The 14,554-nt window shown below is 54.2% G+C and overlaps 1 protein-coding gene across 3 annotated transcripts in view; it reads right to left on the bottom strand.

Annotated features, from left to right (window-relative positions):
* Positions 1 to 14,554, bottom strand: part of ECE1 (endothelin converting enzyme 1) — a 104,139-nt gene that overhangs the window by 62,136 nt on the left and 27,449 nt on the right. Inside the window, exon 1 of one of the 3 annotated variants that reach the window (XM_070599859.1) lies at positions 8,606 to 8,714. The exons of the other annotated variants lie outside the window; for them this stretch is intronic. The gene's annotated coding sequence lies outside the window, so the exon portion shown is untranslated. Of the gene's footprint in view, positions 1 to 8,605; positions 8,715 to 14,554 lie in introns of those variants that run through there. 3 annotated transcript variants of the gene reach the window in all.

Here is a 14,554-nt window from a genome sequence, read left to right as displayed (position 1 = left end):
CGGGGGCCCACACAGTTGGCGCTGAGTGAGTGTTTGCGGCTCTTGGGTCTGAGGGAAGAAGGACTAATGGCCACCGAGCTCCCGAGGGCCCTCGTCCAGAGCTGCTGCAGCCAAAGGGGGCGAGGGGCTCTTCCCGACCCTCTCACGCACGCCGGTTCAAACGCAGAAGTCGGGATTTTTGGGCTCTTTGCTAAAGTGTGGATCTAGCTGTCCTGGGCTAACTTGGGGGCATGTCTGTCCTCTGTCCTTAAAAGGCCAACTCAATTCAACAGCTGTTTCCTGGAAGTTCTGGGATGCCTGCTGACTGAATACCTATCATATCCAGGTCCTCTCCACAGCCCTGCGCCATAGGTAGTACTGTCCCCATTTGACAGATGAGGAAACTGAGGCTCAGAGAGGTGACGTGACGACCTTAAGGCCGGGCTGCCCCTCTACAACACACAGGATCTGGAGCCAGACCCAGAGGGCTCCCTGGTATGGAGGCTGCTGGCAGGCTTGTGAGAGCCCTGGGCTACCAGCTCATCTTACTGGTGTTCTGGTGGGTGGAGACGTCCTCAGAGCGGGGAGACCCAAACAGCATGAGACCTTACTCAGGAAGCAATCTTGACCCCAGGGGAACCAGCAGCCTGAGAGGCTGAGGCCCCAAAGCTCAGCCCCATGTCACCTCCTCCAGGAGGCCCTCCTTGATCAGTCCTGCCACCTCATCCCTCCTCCAGCCCACGGCCCACAGCCCTTCGCTGTGACCAGAACGGTGCTAGGCACTCTACACACATAACTCATTTAATCCTGCCATCGGCTTTCTGGCTGGTGGTCTGTACCTCTCCGAGCCTCTCCGCTTTCTCATTGGTAAAACAGGCGATAATAAGAGTATATCTGTATCTCAAAAGTGGGTGTGAAGATCAAATTGGAAAAAAACAATAATAATGGCAAATGCTTATTTAGCACTTACTTCACGCCAGGCCCTGGCTCAGTGACTTGGGGAAACGATAAGGGCCAGAGGGGAGGGTCTGGCCTCTCTCTGCCCTTGCCCTCAGGCTTCTGGAACACTTCCCTGCCCGTGACCACAGACCCTCTTTCCCCACAACACTCTGTCCTGAGGAATGCAGCCAAATGTGGAGCAGAAAGAGTAGTGGAGGGGGAGGCAGGAGTCCAGGTCTGGGTGCTGAATGTGCCCTCCCTCTCTGGGTCTCAGTTTCCCCCCCCACCCCCCCCCCCCGTGCCCCCCATCCCAGATGGAAGGGGAGGGTGGAAATCAGCATTGTTTGCCTGCTGATCCTTATCTTCCCCTCATCACCTCCCCCAAGTGACAGGCTTGTCTGGACTAGGCACCAGGGGGTGGGGATGCCCCAGCCCCCAGCTCCCCGGGCAGCGGCAGCCTGGTCTGGCCCTGGGCCCGCTGGCTGACTCTTCTGTCGTCATCTCCCCCTCTCCCCTGCCTCCCTCGGGGGCCTGGGCTCTCCCCCTGCCAGGTTCCTGCTACTTCTGCCCTCACTTGCCCAGTGCTCCCTGACACCCTCAGGAAGCTCAGCCAGGCTTCCATCCTCCCAACGTCACCCCTGGCTGCTTTCCCAGAACTTCCTAAAGCTGAGGATCCACCAACTGACAGCCAAGGTGCCTGGACACGCAAACCGCCCGTGCCAGGGCAGTCCCAGCGGGCAGGGCCGGGCATCTCTCACTGCTTGTTCAGGGTGGTAGCCCCCTTGGGGACTGGCAAGGCTGTACCCCAAGTGGCATATGCATCCCCGGCAGCCTCACCTCCACCTCTACTCCCCAAGGGGCGTGCATGAAGTGTCAGGAGCACGGACTCAGGAACCAGACAGGGTTCCAATCCCAGCCAAGTCCTCACCCCATAACCTTAGGCAAGTCACTTAATCGCTCTCTACAGCTCAGCTTACTCATCTGTAAAACGGATTTATTAATAAACTGTTAGGAGGATTAGACGACTAATAACATGGAGCACTTAGAACAGGACCTGAAACAAAGGAACCGCCCCACAAATACGGGCTGTTGCTATTACCACCGTTCTGGCTAGCCCACGGCAGAATGCACGAACGGGCAGTCCTCGGGTCAAGTCTGGCCCACAGATGCCAAGTCTTTGGTCTGCAGGCCTGTAAACGGTTTGAAACACCAACATTTAGGAGATTTTACAAGAAAATCAGTATTTTCAGCTCTCCTTTTTTAAAAAAAGGACTTGGCAATGCTGGGGCCACATTCTCACGTGGCCACAGCCAGTTGGAGCTGAGGGGTGGCTGTCCTGTTTGGACAGGCCACAAGTCCCCGGGGCACCGTAGCACCCGCCCCATCGCCTCCCCACTGCGGCCCAGGGTCAGCTGCCACTTTTCATCACGCTGGGGCTCTGTTTCTTAACAAAGAGAACAGAGAAATATTTGTTGTACTCTTGTCTCAGTCAAAAGCGGGAAAATGAAATGGATCAAAGACTTGAAGATACGTCCTGAAACTATAAAGCTCCTGGAAGATAATATTGGTAGTACACTCTTTGACATCGAATGAAAAAGGATCTTTTCAAATACCATGTCCTCTCAGACAAGGGAAACAAAAGAAAAAATAAACACGTGGGAATTCATCAGACCCAAGAGCTTCTGCAAAGCAAAAGAAACCAGGATCAAAACAAAAAGACAACCCACCAATTGGGGGAAAATATTTTCAAATCATATATCCGACAAGGGGTTAATCTCCATAATACAAGGAACTCACACAAATGAACAACAAAAAAGCAAACAAGCCGATCAAAATGTGGGCAGAGGAGATGAACAGACATCTCTCCAAGGAAGATATCCAGATGGCCAATAAACACATGAAGAGATGTTGAACATCACTAATCATCAGGGAAATGCAAATCAAAACTACACTAAGATACCACCTTACGCCTGTTAAAATGGCTATAATCACTAAGACTAAAAATAACAAATGTTGGAGAGGGTGTGGAGAGAAGGGAACCCTCACACACTGCTGGTGGGAATGCAAACTGGTGCAGCCACTATGGAAAACAGTATGGAGATTCCTCAAAAAACTAAAAATAGAACTACCATAGACCCAGCTATCCCACTACTTGGTATTTATCCAAAGAACTTGAAATCAACAATCCAAAGTAACATATGCACCCCTATGTTCAGTGCAACACTATTCACAGTAGCCAAGACACGGAAGCAACCCAAGCGGCTATTGACTGATGATTGGATAAAGATGTGGTATACATATACCATGGAATACTACTCAGCCAGAAAAAAGACAAATTCATCCCATTTGCAATAACATGGAAGCACCTAGAGGGAATTATGCTAAGCGAAATAAGTCAGTCTGAGAAAGACAAACACCAGATGATTTCACTCATATGTGGAGTATAAACAAGTACTGGGACAAAGAAAACAGTTCAGTGGTTACCAGGGGAAGTGGGGGTGGGAGGGGCACTGGGGGTGAAGGGGAGCACTTATGTGGTGACAGTCAAGAAATAACGTACAACTGAAATCTCACGTTGATATAAACTATTATGAACTCAGTAAAAAAAATCATAGTAAAACTAAAAAGAAACAAAAAGTGGGAAAATGATTTATGTGAGGCTTAAAAAGAGGCAAAACTCATGTAGGGTGACAGACATCAGAACAGCCACTGCCTCTGAGGACGGGATTTACTGGAAGGGAGCCTGAGGGAACTTTCTGGGGGAATGGAAATATTCGATACAGTAGTCTCCCTTAAATGAAGTTTTGCTTTCCATAGTTTCAGTTATCATGGTCCAAAAATATTAAATGGAAAATTCCAGAAAGAAACATTGCATAAATTTTAAATTGCACGCTGTTCTGAGTATCGTGATGAAATCTCGAGTCATCTCACTCCATCCCACGCAGGACGTGACAGGTCCCTTTGTCCACGGTGTCCACAGTGTTAGTCTCTCAGCAGCCTTCTCAGTTATCAGATCAACTGTCGTGGCATCGCAGTGCTTGTGTTCAAGTCACCCTTAAATCACTTCATAATGGCCCCAGAGCACAAGAGTAGGGATGCTGGCAATCCGGATATGGCAAAGAGAAGCCGGAAAGTGCCTCTTTTAAGCGAAAAGGTGAAAGTTCTCGACTTAGTAAGAAAAAAGTTGTATGCTGAGATTGCTAAGATCTGCAGTAACTTTTGATGCAGTACACTGTTATAACTCTGCTATTTTATGAGTAGCAATTGTTGTTAATCTCTTACTATGCCTAATTAATAAATTAAACTTTATCATAAGTAGGCACGTACAGTCATGAGCTGCATGACGACCGTCTGGTCCATACACGATGGTGGTCCCAGAAGATCAGCATCACACAGCCTGGGGGAGCAGTGGGCTGCACCATGCAGGTGTGCGCAAGGACACTCTGGTGTTCACACGATGACAAAATCGCCTAACGATGCATTTCTCAGACGCTATCCCTGTCATTAAGCAACACAGGACTGTATAGAAAAAACCATAGCCTATATAGGGTCTGGTACTCTCTGCAGCTTCAGGTGTCCACTGCGCGTCTCGGAAAGCATCCCCCCGAGGACAAGGGGGGCCGACTGTATCTTGATTCCACTATGGTAACACTGTGGGTCTCTGTCTGTGGGAACTCATCAGAGTGCTCGCTCTGGCCTGTGCATTTTGCTCTCGGTAAGTTACACCTCAATAAGAAAAAAGAGCGAAAAATGAAAGGTCAGGAGGGTCCCAGGTTTCAAAGAAAACAGTGACTGACACCTTTGTGGGTGTGAAGAAAACAACCATGAATTTCACATACTGATAAGCGTGAAAGGAGATGTGCGTGAGGAGCTCCTGGGAAATCAACCCACTTCCCCTGCTCACGTTCGAGTGTGAGACCCACGTCTAAGGCTGTGACTGACTGACCTCAAAGACCTGGATAGACCTGCGGCGTCCAACACAGGAGCCGTTAGCCACCTGTGGCTACTGAAATTAAAACTAATAAAAATAACACTAAAACAAAAAACTGAATTCTTCATTTGCATTAGCCACATTTCAAGCGCTCAACAGCCATGCATGGTTAAGGGACAGCACAGATCCAGAACATTTCCATTATCACAGCAAGTGCTATTGGACAGCGCTGGGGGACACGCTGGTGACAAAGCGGGGCCAACTTCTGGGTCCCCGGCCAGGACAGGCACCGTGATCTCTGCTGTGCAGAGCCTGACACACAGTCGGTAGGCAGTCAGCATGAGCGGATGGAACGGAGGTAGAAGCCCACTGGGAGATCTGGCTTTGAATCCTCACTCTGACCGCCGCCAGCTGTGGGCCTCCCCGTTGGGCTTTGTACAGATGATGGCGTGGCAGTCTCTCCCTCCGTCTTAGGACTGGGCACATAAAAGACGTCCTCAGGGATGCACAGAGTACCAGGGGCCAAGAAGAGGCCTGCAGGAGAACCGATGGGCCAGCAGTGCGCCCCGAATTCTAGAACAGGAGGGAGGCACGGGAGCGATGGCAGGGACTGTTGGGGGTGTTTCTGTTTGTGAGAGTAGCTTTTGAAAATGGGGGGGGGGGGCGGGCAGGTGGTGGGAAAGATAAAGCAGGCCAGGCCCAACTCTGCGGGTTCCGAAGGGAGGGCTGCTGAGCACAGGGAAAAATCTACGTTAACCCCCATACCTGGCCACCGGAATTTGAGCTGAGAAACAGCGTCAGACACCCACAGACACTGCTGTGGTCAGGGTGGTTGGGCCGGGGAGCCACCTCGATCCCTGGAGAGACCCCTCTTTCTTGCAGGGCATGGACCCCCATCAGGGCGGGCCAGGGTGGGGCCCACCACAGGGACTGCTGGAGCAGAGTGGGCTGGCCCAAATTCATCTTCTCAGCATCCATCCTTCTCCATATCCAGCCAGACGGAGCCTCTTGGAAACTGGGAATGTCAGCACTCACCTATCTATTCATTTGTTCATTCACCAAATATTTATTAGGCACCTACCGTGTGCCAGGAAATGAGCTCTGTGCTAGACATACATCACTGGACAAGATAAAGTCCTTGCTCTCAGGAGCCTGAATTTTAATAGCAGAGAAAGACAATAAGCAACGTTGCAAACAATTACAATAATAATAGCATCTAACATTTATAAAGCGCTTCCTCTATGCCAAACACTACACTTAGTGCTTTTTAATGCATCTCTCACTTCATCCTTACAAAAATAACAACAGGTATTATTACTGACCCCATTTTAAAGGTGAGGAAACTGAGGCCCAGGGAGGTCATGGCCAAGACCACCCAGCTCTAAGTGGTGGAGTTTAGGATTTGAAGGCAGGCAATTGGACTCGAGTCCGAATCCCTAAGCAGCACCCTGACTGCCTCAGTGCAGTGTGATCGGTGCCATACAGAAAGCACGCAGGGCAGTGTGGCAGTGAACACCCGGGGAGGAGTCAAAGAAGGCCTCTGTGAGCAGGTGACATGAAAACTGAAGCCAGGATGACGAGGTGGCAGCTGTGAGACGGGCGCTTCAGGCAGAGGGAACACAAGAATGAAGCCGGGAGGCAGGACCGGGTGGAGTGTTCAGGAGCAGGACGAAGGGCAGTGTGGAGTATCTGACCCCCTTGTCTGACATCCCACCCCAGCCCATTCTACAGATGAACAAACTGAGGCCCAGAGAGAGGACGTCCCCTGAGTGAGCTGCCTCTCACAGGAAGCCAGGCCTCCGGACTCTCGGCCCAGTGCTCCTTCCAAAGCCCTGCACGTGGTGCCACCAGTGCCAAGGGCTCAGTGGTGAGGACGGAGCCAACCTGAGTTTAGGCTGACTGACGGCAGATGATGGTCCCTTGTCTCCCCGCATCCAGAACCTCCCCTCCTTCTAGGTCCAGGTGCCAGCTCCTGGACTGCTCACTGCAGGGACTCCCATCCACGTTTCCCCAGTAACGCTGGCCGCCCGAGTTATCACGCCCAACGCCAGCCCACTCTCCTTAATCTGCTTGTTGGTCTTCACAGCAACCCTGACGGGTGGCAGTCAGGAGCTCCCCATCACGGATGGGAACGGAGATTGTGAAGTCAGGCACATTCGGCTTAGCTGTTCGCTAACGGTGGCACTGAGTGAGTCACGCCACCTCTTGGAGCCTCAGTTTCCCCCTCTATACATTGAGGACAGTAGCGGCTTCCTCGTCGGGTGGTTATGAGCGTCAACAAAGACGCTGTGAGGCAAGAGCCAAGCAGTGTAAGTGTTTCATAAAAGGCAGCTTGCCCACCTCCTCACTGGGCACTGACGGGACCACCTCCTCACTGGGCACTGACGGGACCACGTCAGGAGCACGACAGCACCAGGAGACCTCCCCTTGCACCCGAGGGGCTGTCTGGTCACCGTCCCCATCAGGTCTGGCGTTCTGGTTCTAGAGCAAAGACCTTGGGGTTCTCTGAACCTCTGAGGAAACCCCCGAGGGCTGGAAGGGCAAGTTCTGCCTCGCCAGCCAAGAGACCAGACCCGCTGCGATGACCGTGGCTGCACGGGGGGCTGCTGCTCCTGGGCGCCGGGCTCCAGGCAGGAAATGGGAAGGAACAGACAGGCCTTCGTAGAAGGCAGCCAGGCACAGGCAGAGGTCAGCCCACCTGGGAGCCGGGCCCACCCTGAGCATCCTTATGGGGCCGAGATCCAGGGCAGGACAGAAGAGAGGAGCCTGGCTCACTGTTTTCCTAATACGCCAATGGGTCACATCCCTTCTGGATCCCCCAGAAGGTCCAGAACGGGCCACCTCTAGAAACCTGCCTGCCCTACTCTCGCATGGAACCGTAACCCAGCTCCTCCCACCCTCCCGGGAACTGTGCCTCCCCTAGAACACGCCTGCTTCTCTACCTCGGGACCTTCGTGCAGCCTGTTTCCTCTACCCAGAGGGCCCTGCTCCCTCCTCCACTCTCAAAGGGCTAACCTCAACCTTTCGAGGCTCAGCTGAAATGGCATCTCCTTTGCCCCAAGCTGAAGTGGCTCCTTTCTCGGAGCTTTAGCTTACCAGGCATTTATCAAGGTGCTCAAGACTGGCTGGCCTCCTCTGTCACATATCCGGCCAGGGCACAGACATGGGGCACAGTTGGAAGCCTTAGCCCCCAGCTCCTGCCCCAGAGGCCACCTGTGTAGTCCCAGGGGCTGCCAGGACCCTCCCCTGGAGGAATGGAAAAGTACTCTCTCCTTGGAGAGAGAGTGGAACCGGAACTCTATGGAACTGGAGGTAAGAAGAGGAAAGGTGTCTGTGGGAAGGACCAGGAGACCTGAGGGAGCTCTGGCGTGTGCTCCAAAAATCCCTTAGATCAGAGATGAGGCTGAAGAGGCAGGAGTGAGGCTGTCCAGAGCCCAGGAGATGGACCTAGGGATCTGGCTGTGTGACCTCAGGCAAGTCACTTGGCCTTGCTGTGCCTCAACCCCCTCACTTGCAAAATGGGGCTGGTACTCCCTACCTCTAAATGGAAGGTAAAAGCCCTTGGCACATGCGAGGCACTTGAGCCTGGGGCGAGCTGGAGCTGTGGACCGGTGCTGACGATGCTCCATTCTCATATATGCAGCTCAGACCACCTCGCCCCTTCCTGCCTGCCCAGGGCCTCCCCCGCCGGGAGCGGTTTCAAAACTCCCCAGCTTCCAGCTCGGCTGGAAGCCAGAGCTTCTTAAAGTGACTGACCTCCTGCTGAGGGCTTAGCAGGACACGGGGAGCCCGTCGTCCACTGCTTCTGGAGATCACTGCAGGGAGCAGAAACGGCACGGCAGGGCACCTGGCGGAACCTGGCCCGGCTCCTCGCAGCTCGGGCTGGAACTGGGCCAGGAGAGCACCCACTTCCTCTGAGAGAACTCACGGCCCCTCCCTCCCTGCCTTCCCCATCGCCCAAGCCACATTGGGGCTCTGGGGCCCGTCCCCACTGGGCCATGAGACATGGATTCCAAAGAAAGAGCTCTGGGCTAGGAGAGTCAGGGAGTGGTCACTCCCACTCTGTGGTTAAGAAAATAAACTCTGGGGCCGGCCCGGTGATGCAGCGGTTAAGTTCGCACGCTCTGCTTGGGCGGCCCGGGGTTCACTGGTTTGGATCCCGGGTGCGGACATGGCACCGCTTATCAAGCCATGCTGTGGTAGGCGTCCCACATATAAAGTAGAGGAAGATGGGCATGGATGTTAGCTCAGGGCCAGTCTTCCTCAAAAAAAAAAAAGAAAGAAAGAAAGAAAGAAATTCTGAAGCCAGACTGCTTGGGTTCAAACCCTGGATCTGTCACTTATCAGCTATGTGATCTTAAGCAAGTTTCTTAACCTCTCTGTGCCTCTGTTTCCTTACCTCTAAAGTGGTGAAATAATAGCACCTACCTCCTGGGGTTGTGAGGAGGATGTAATTAGTTCTTCGTAAAGTGTTCACACAGTGCCTGATACACAGGGAGTGCTGCACTGGGTATGAATGAATGGACGAGTGAATGGACAAGTCCGTGCTCTGCTCCCTGGCACGAGGCCCTTCAAGATCTGCCCCGACGTCCCCATCTGCTTCCCCCCAGGCAGGTCCCTGCCCTGCCCTTCCCACCAGCTTCCTCTGCCTGGCAAAACCTCACCACTGCTGTTTGCCCCAAGAACTCCTTCAACATGTGGTTCACACGCCGCCTCCTCTGTGAAGCCCCCTCGGTCAAGACCTGTAGGGTTGTAAGTGACAGAAACGCAGCTCTCACCGAGCTTTGCAACAAAGCAAACGCCCCAACGTGCATTGCCTGAAAGGGCGGGAGGATCAGGCATCAGGCAGGAGGGGATCCAGGAGTCCAGATGATGCTGTTGGGCTCTCTCCTCTCCCTCTCCTTCCCTTTGTGTGTTATCCTCGTTCTCATCTCCTGAGTTTAGATAACCTTCATGCCAGGAGAATGGGGCCAGGCTCACCTCCTGGCAGCTGAGAGCCCTAGAGAAGAACCCGGCTTTCTCCCCGTGTCGAATTACAGTCCCAGGGAAGATCTCTGATTAGCCAGCTGGTTGATGTGCCCTCCCTGTGCAGAGGCGGGGCCAGGTCCTGTGACTGGCACCCCACTAACACCACAAGGAGCGGGGGAGGGGCAGCTCCCAAAGGAAGGGGCAAACTGTGTCCACGCCATCACCCCAACACCCAGGCCCTGCAAATCTTCCCTCCTCTGTGCTTCCATGGCACCTGTACACCTCTCCACCAGGGCCCACCAGGCAGCCGGATGACTTGGGGACTGGGTTCATGGCTGGCCTGCCCACTGGACCATGAAGTCTTAAAGGACCAAGGCTCCGGGCACCTTGACCTCTCAGCACTCAGCGCTGACCCCCGATCATAAACTGCTTGTGACAAATGAGGAAGAAGAGGTCCAAGAAGTAGAGGGGGTCACCCAAGGGGCCAAGGAGGATGAGCATCTTAGTCGAGGCTCTTCTGACCCCACCCTGCAGCCTCCTCCCTCTACCAGCAATTGTCAAAATCATCCTTAAAAAAACTGACAAGGAGCGCCAGCCCCAGTGGCATAGTGGTTAAGCTTGATGCGCTCCGCTTCAGCAGCCCGGGTTCGGTTCCTGGGCGCAGACCTCCACGGCTCAACTATCAGTGGTCATGCTGTGGTGGTGCTCCCATACAAAACAGAGGAAAACTGGCAACAGATGTTAGCTCAGGGCAAATCCTCCTCAGCAAAAAAACAAAAACCCCACCTCTGACAAGGAGACTGCAGCCCACCCTCAGGCAGCAGGAGCTGGCCCTCAGTGCGGCCCCCGCAGGCAAAGGGCTCGGCTTTGCAGGCAGCTGGACCTGTGTTCAAAACCAGCTTCTTCCGAAGCCACCCGTCCCCATCTAAGGCAACCAGGGTGGTCGTGAGGATTAAAGGAGAGAATGCAGACAGCGTGTGCGCAGCGGGGACCTGAGGAACCGGGGCTACTGTGTCCAGAGTTGAGCCCCCTGGCCCTTTCAGGGCAACAGGTGGCGCTGGCGGCTGCCCAGACTGCACGGGCCGGAGGGTCACAACCCCATGCCTCCTGTCACCCCACTTGCAGGAATGTTCCCAACGTCCATCCACCCATTTATGAGCCCAGCAGGCCCGTCCCACATGCCACCAACAGCACAGGCTTCTGGAACGAGTAGGGGAGGGGCACGCAGCATCCCAGCTGACCAGGCACTTCTCTCCTATGTTGTCACACATGTCGCCGAGCGGCAGGACAACACAGCAGTAGGAGCGTGGTGACCCGGGACTCAGGCAGCCTGGGTTCAAATCCCAGCTCTGCCTCCTCCCACCTGTCTGACTTGGGCAAGTGACACCAGCACCTTGTGCCTCAGTTTATCAGTAAAACAGAGGAGGAGAGTGCCTCTCCTGGGTGCTATGAGAATGCAAGGAGTTAAAACATGGGAAGCACGGTGCACCTGGCCAGCCGTTGATGTGGTTTTCTCGTGCTACCACTGTCTCCCATTCTGTAGTTGATAAACTGCCGCCCAGAGAGCGGCAGCAACCTGCGGGGGCTGCAGAGCCGGGGAGTAACAGAGCCGGCCGGACGCCAGTTCTGTGTGACGATACTCTCCCCGTGTTTTCAGTCGGCCCCGCTGCCCCCGTCATTCCCTCCCGGACTGTGAAATCCTGTCTCAGCATGAAGCGCTGGTCCCCACCTGCCACAGTGCCAGGGCCTCGTGGGAGGGCAACTCCCCAAGTCCAGCCCCAGCCAATCAGGGTGGACCCTCGGCCAAACCAGATGCTACTGAGCTGGTGTGGCCTCAGTGACCAGGAATGTCCGCCTAACAAAGCCCACCCCAGGCTCAGCTTCCCATCTGGTCCCCATTATCCCCTCCCCACACACGGTCCCGCCTGCTGGGGATGGGGGCTGGGGGAGCCAGGGAGGAAACGCCTGGTGGGGAGCAGAGGCCCGACCCCTGCTGACAGTAGGGCAGCCACAGCTGTGTTGGCTCCGGAGGACACAGGCCACCCCATCTGCAGTCTTGGCCCAGAGTGGTCCCCAGGGGCAGAGCTGAGACGAGGGGGTGGACAACCAGGGACAGGGGGACACGACAAAGAAGGGAGTGGAGGGGTAACTAAAGGGAGAGAGTGCCAGGCTCAGATTCCTTGGGAACAAGCTGCTCCTCCTGTCCCGGAGTAAGAAGAGCAAAGGTTCTATAGGAGAGAGACCTGGTCTTGCATCCCTGTACTTTACTGCTGTGTGACCCTGGGCAGGCCACCTCACCTCTCTGAGCATGTTTTCAGATCTATAAAATGGGGACATGAGAACCTACTTCATAGGGCTGTGGTGAGGATTAGGGTGCTAACCCATGAAAAGGCACACAGGAATTCAAGTCCCGCCTCCTCCGAGGGGCACTGCCGAGGGTGCAGGCGGTGACGCTGGACGCTAACGTGCGGGCACAGGAATGTCCTGGCTCACGAAGAGCCAACACAGGCAACTGGAAGGACCCCAGGGTTCAACCCGAGCAAGAGCGCAGCCCAGGTCATGGAGGGACTGGTGGTGATGGTGCCGACGGTGCTGATGGTGCTGGTGCTGATAACTAAGAAGAGCGGCAGCAACACAAACCATTTCTTGAGCAATGACTTCAATCCAGCCTGTGCTAACCGCTTTACATGTATTCTCTGATTTAACCATCACAGCAGCCCCATGTGAGAGATGTGCAAGTAGAGGCCCAGAGAGGTTAAGTAACCAGTCCAAGGTCACACAGCTGGTGAGAGACTATGATTCAAACCCAGCTCTGTCAAACTCTTAGGACCCTCTGGGGCTTAGGATCCGGAGTGGAGCAGGAGTTCTGGGCAGGGAGGACCAAGCAGGCCAGACAGGCGTCCCTGCCCGGGACACTCACACAGCGGCATTCCCAAACCCCCTCCCGGGCCCCTGAACTCCTGGCTCTGTAGCCATCCAGCTCCTCCTACCCTCTCTGGGGCTTGGCTCCTCCTCAGCCCAGCTCAGGAGCCAACTTGAAATTGCACAATTAACAATTCGGAACAACTTTCTTCTCTTCCAAGGGCGAGAACAGCACCAGCCTTGGTGACAGGGACAGAGAGAGGCTCCTGCCAGAACTTATGAAGTCTGCCCCCAGTCTCCCACCAGGCTGGGAGGCCCCTTTCCTGCCCCAGCCTAGCCAGGAAATCAAGAATCAGGCAGCCCCTCTCCCTCCTGTCTTCCTTTCTCATTTAAATCCTACTCCCCCCCACCACCCCGCCTCCCCCAGGAAGCCTTCCTGACTGCCCCAGATTCTTGATTCTTTGTCTATTTAGTCAGCATCTGGTCTGCACCATCTTCACAGGGTCGTGTATCTCTAACGAATTGTAAGTAACCCACATTAGCTTTTTTTTTTTTTTCCTGCAAGCAACATGATGACATTCCTCTCAACACCAAGTCTAGGACAGGACACATAGAAATTGATTGACCCACAGTCTACTCCTTGGCTTGGAGAACTCCTATTCACTCTTCAGAACCCAGATCAAATGTCATCTCTTCCATGAAGTCTTCCTCCGTGCCCTAAGCTGCCCCATCTGTATGCGCCTGAAGTGATCCACACGTACCTCTAGAACATCCTTCTCCCCTGCACTGTCATTAGTAACGACTATCCAGGCGCTGTGTTAAGATCGTTACACCCAATCCTAAATCCATTAATGACCCTGCAAGAGAGAGTCAAGATCCCCATTTAACAGATGGGGATGATAAGGCTCAGAGAGGTTGAGAGACTTACTTAAAGTCACACAGCTAATAAGTGGCAGGCCTGGGATATGAACCCAGGTCTGCTCCCGCCACAGGCGAATGATTCTCCTGTTAGGTCCGACTGCCTCCCCCAGGATGGGTCTCTTCCACTGACGGCATCTGAATCCTGAGGCTAGCATGGGCTCGACCTTTGGAGTCCCCCGCAGACCAGCCTAGAGGTGAGATGTCACTCACCCCATACCCCATGGTGGCACTCCAGGCCAAAGGTGACCAACCAGCGGGCCCCACCTCACTCTACGAGCCTCTAGGACAACCTCGAAAGCCCCAAGCACTTGCATCCAGACAGCTAGGCATTAGACGCAGCTGCCGTTTCCCCCACCTTCCAGGCCTCTGTGAACCGGGTCCCCGTCTACAGGGCGACCTTAGGGCTAGGGCAAGAGTGCAGGCTCTGGAGCCGACTGACTGGGGTGCTGGCTGTGGGACTCTGGGAACGTGACCTGACCTCCCTGAAGCCTTAGTCGGCTCATCTGTGAAGGGGGAAGACCCTCTCCTCGCAGCAGACTGATGACGCTCGTGAACGTCGAGCACCTGACGTGTGGCCCGGCACACGTCCACTCATTCAGTCAACAGATGTTCACTGTGCACCTACTACATGCTGGCACGGTTCTCAGCACTGTTCACAGCAGCAAACAAAACAGAGTAACATTCCTGTCATGAAGGGGTTTTTAACTCTCTGAGCAGGAACCCCCAAAATTCTTGGTCAACTCTCTCAGCATAGTCCTCAGATATGGTGGGCTTATCTGATCCCACTCCTGAACATAAATGACATATATACACCTTGGAAACTCTCCTGTGGTCACAAGGAGACTTGAACAAGGAAGCACCACAGCATTGTCTGAAGAGTGAACAAGAAACAACCTAACTGGCTGTCTATAGTGGCCTGGTTAAACGGTGGCAGGCCCATGTGGTGGAATACTA

The sequence above is a fragment of the Equus przewalskii genome, chromosome 2, assembly GCF_037783145.1.
Source record: "Equus przewalskii isolate Varuska chromosome 2, EquPr2, whole genome shotgun sequence".
Lineage (NCBI taxonomy): Eukaryota > Metazoa > Chordata > Mammalia > Perissodactyla > Equidae > Equus > Equus przewalskii.
Note: the sequence above shows the minus strand (reverse complement) of the source record. Positions and strands in the feature narration are given on the sequence as shown.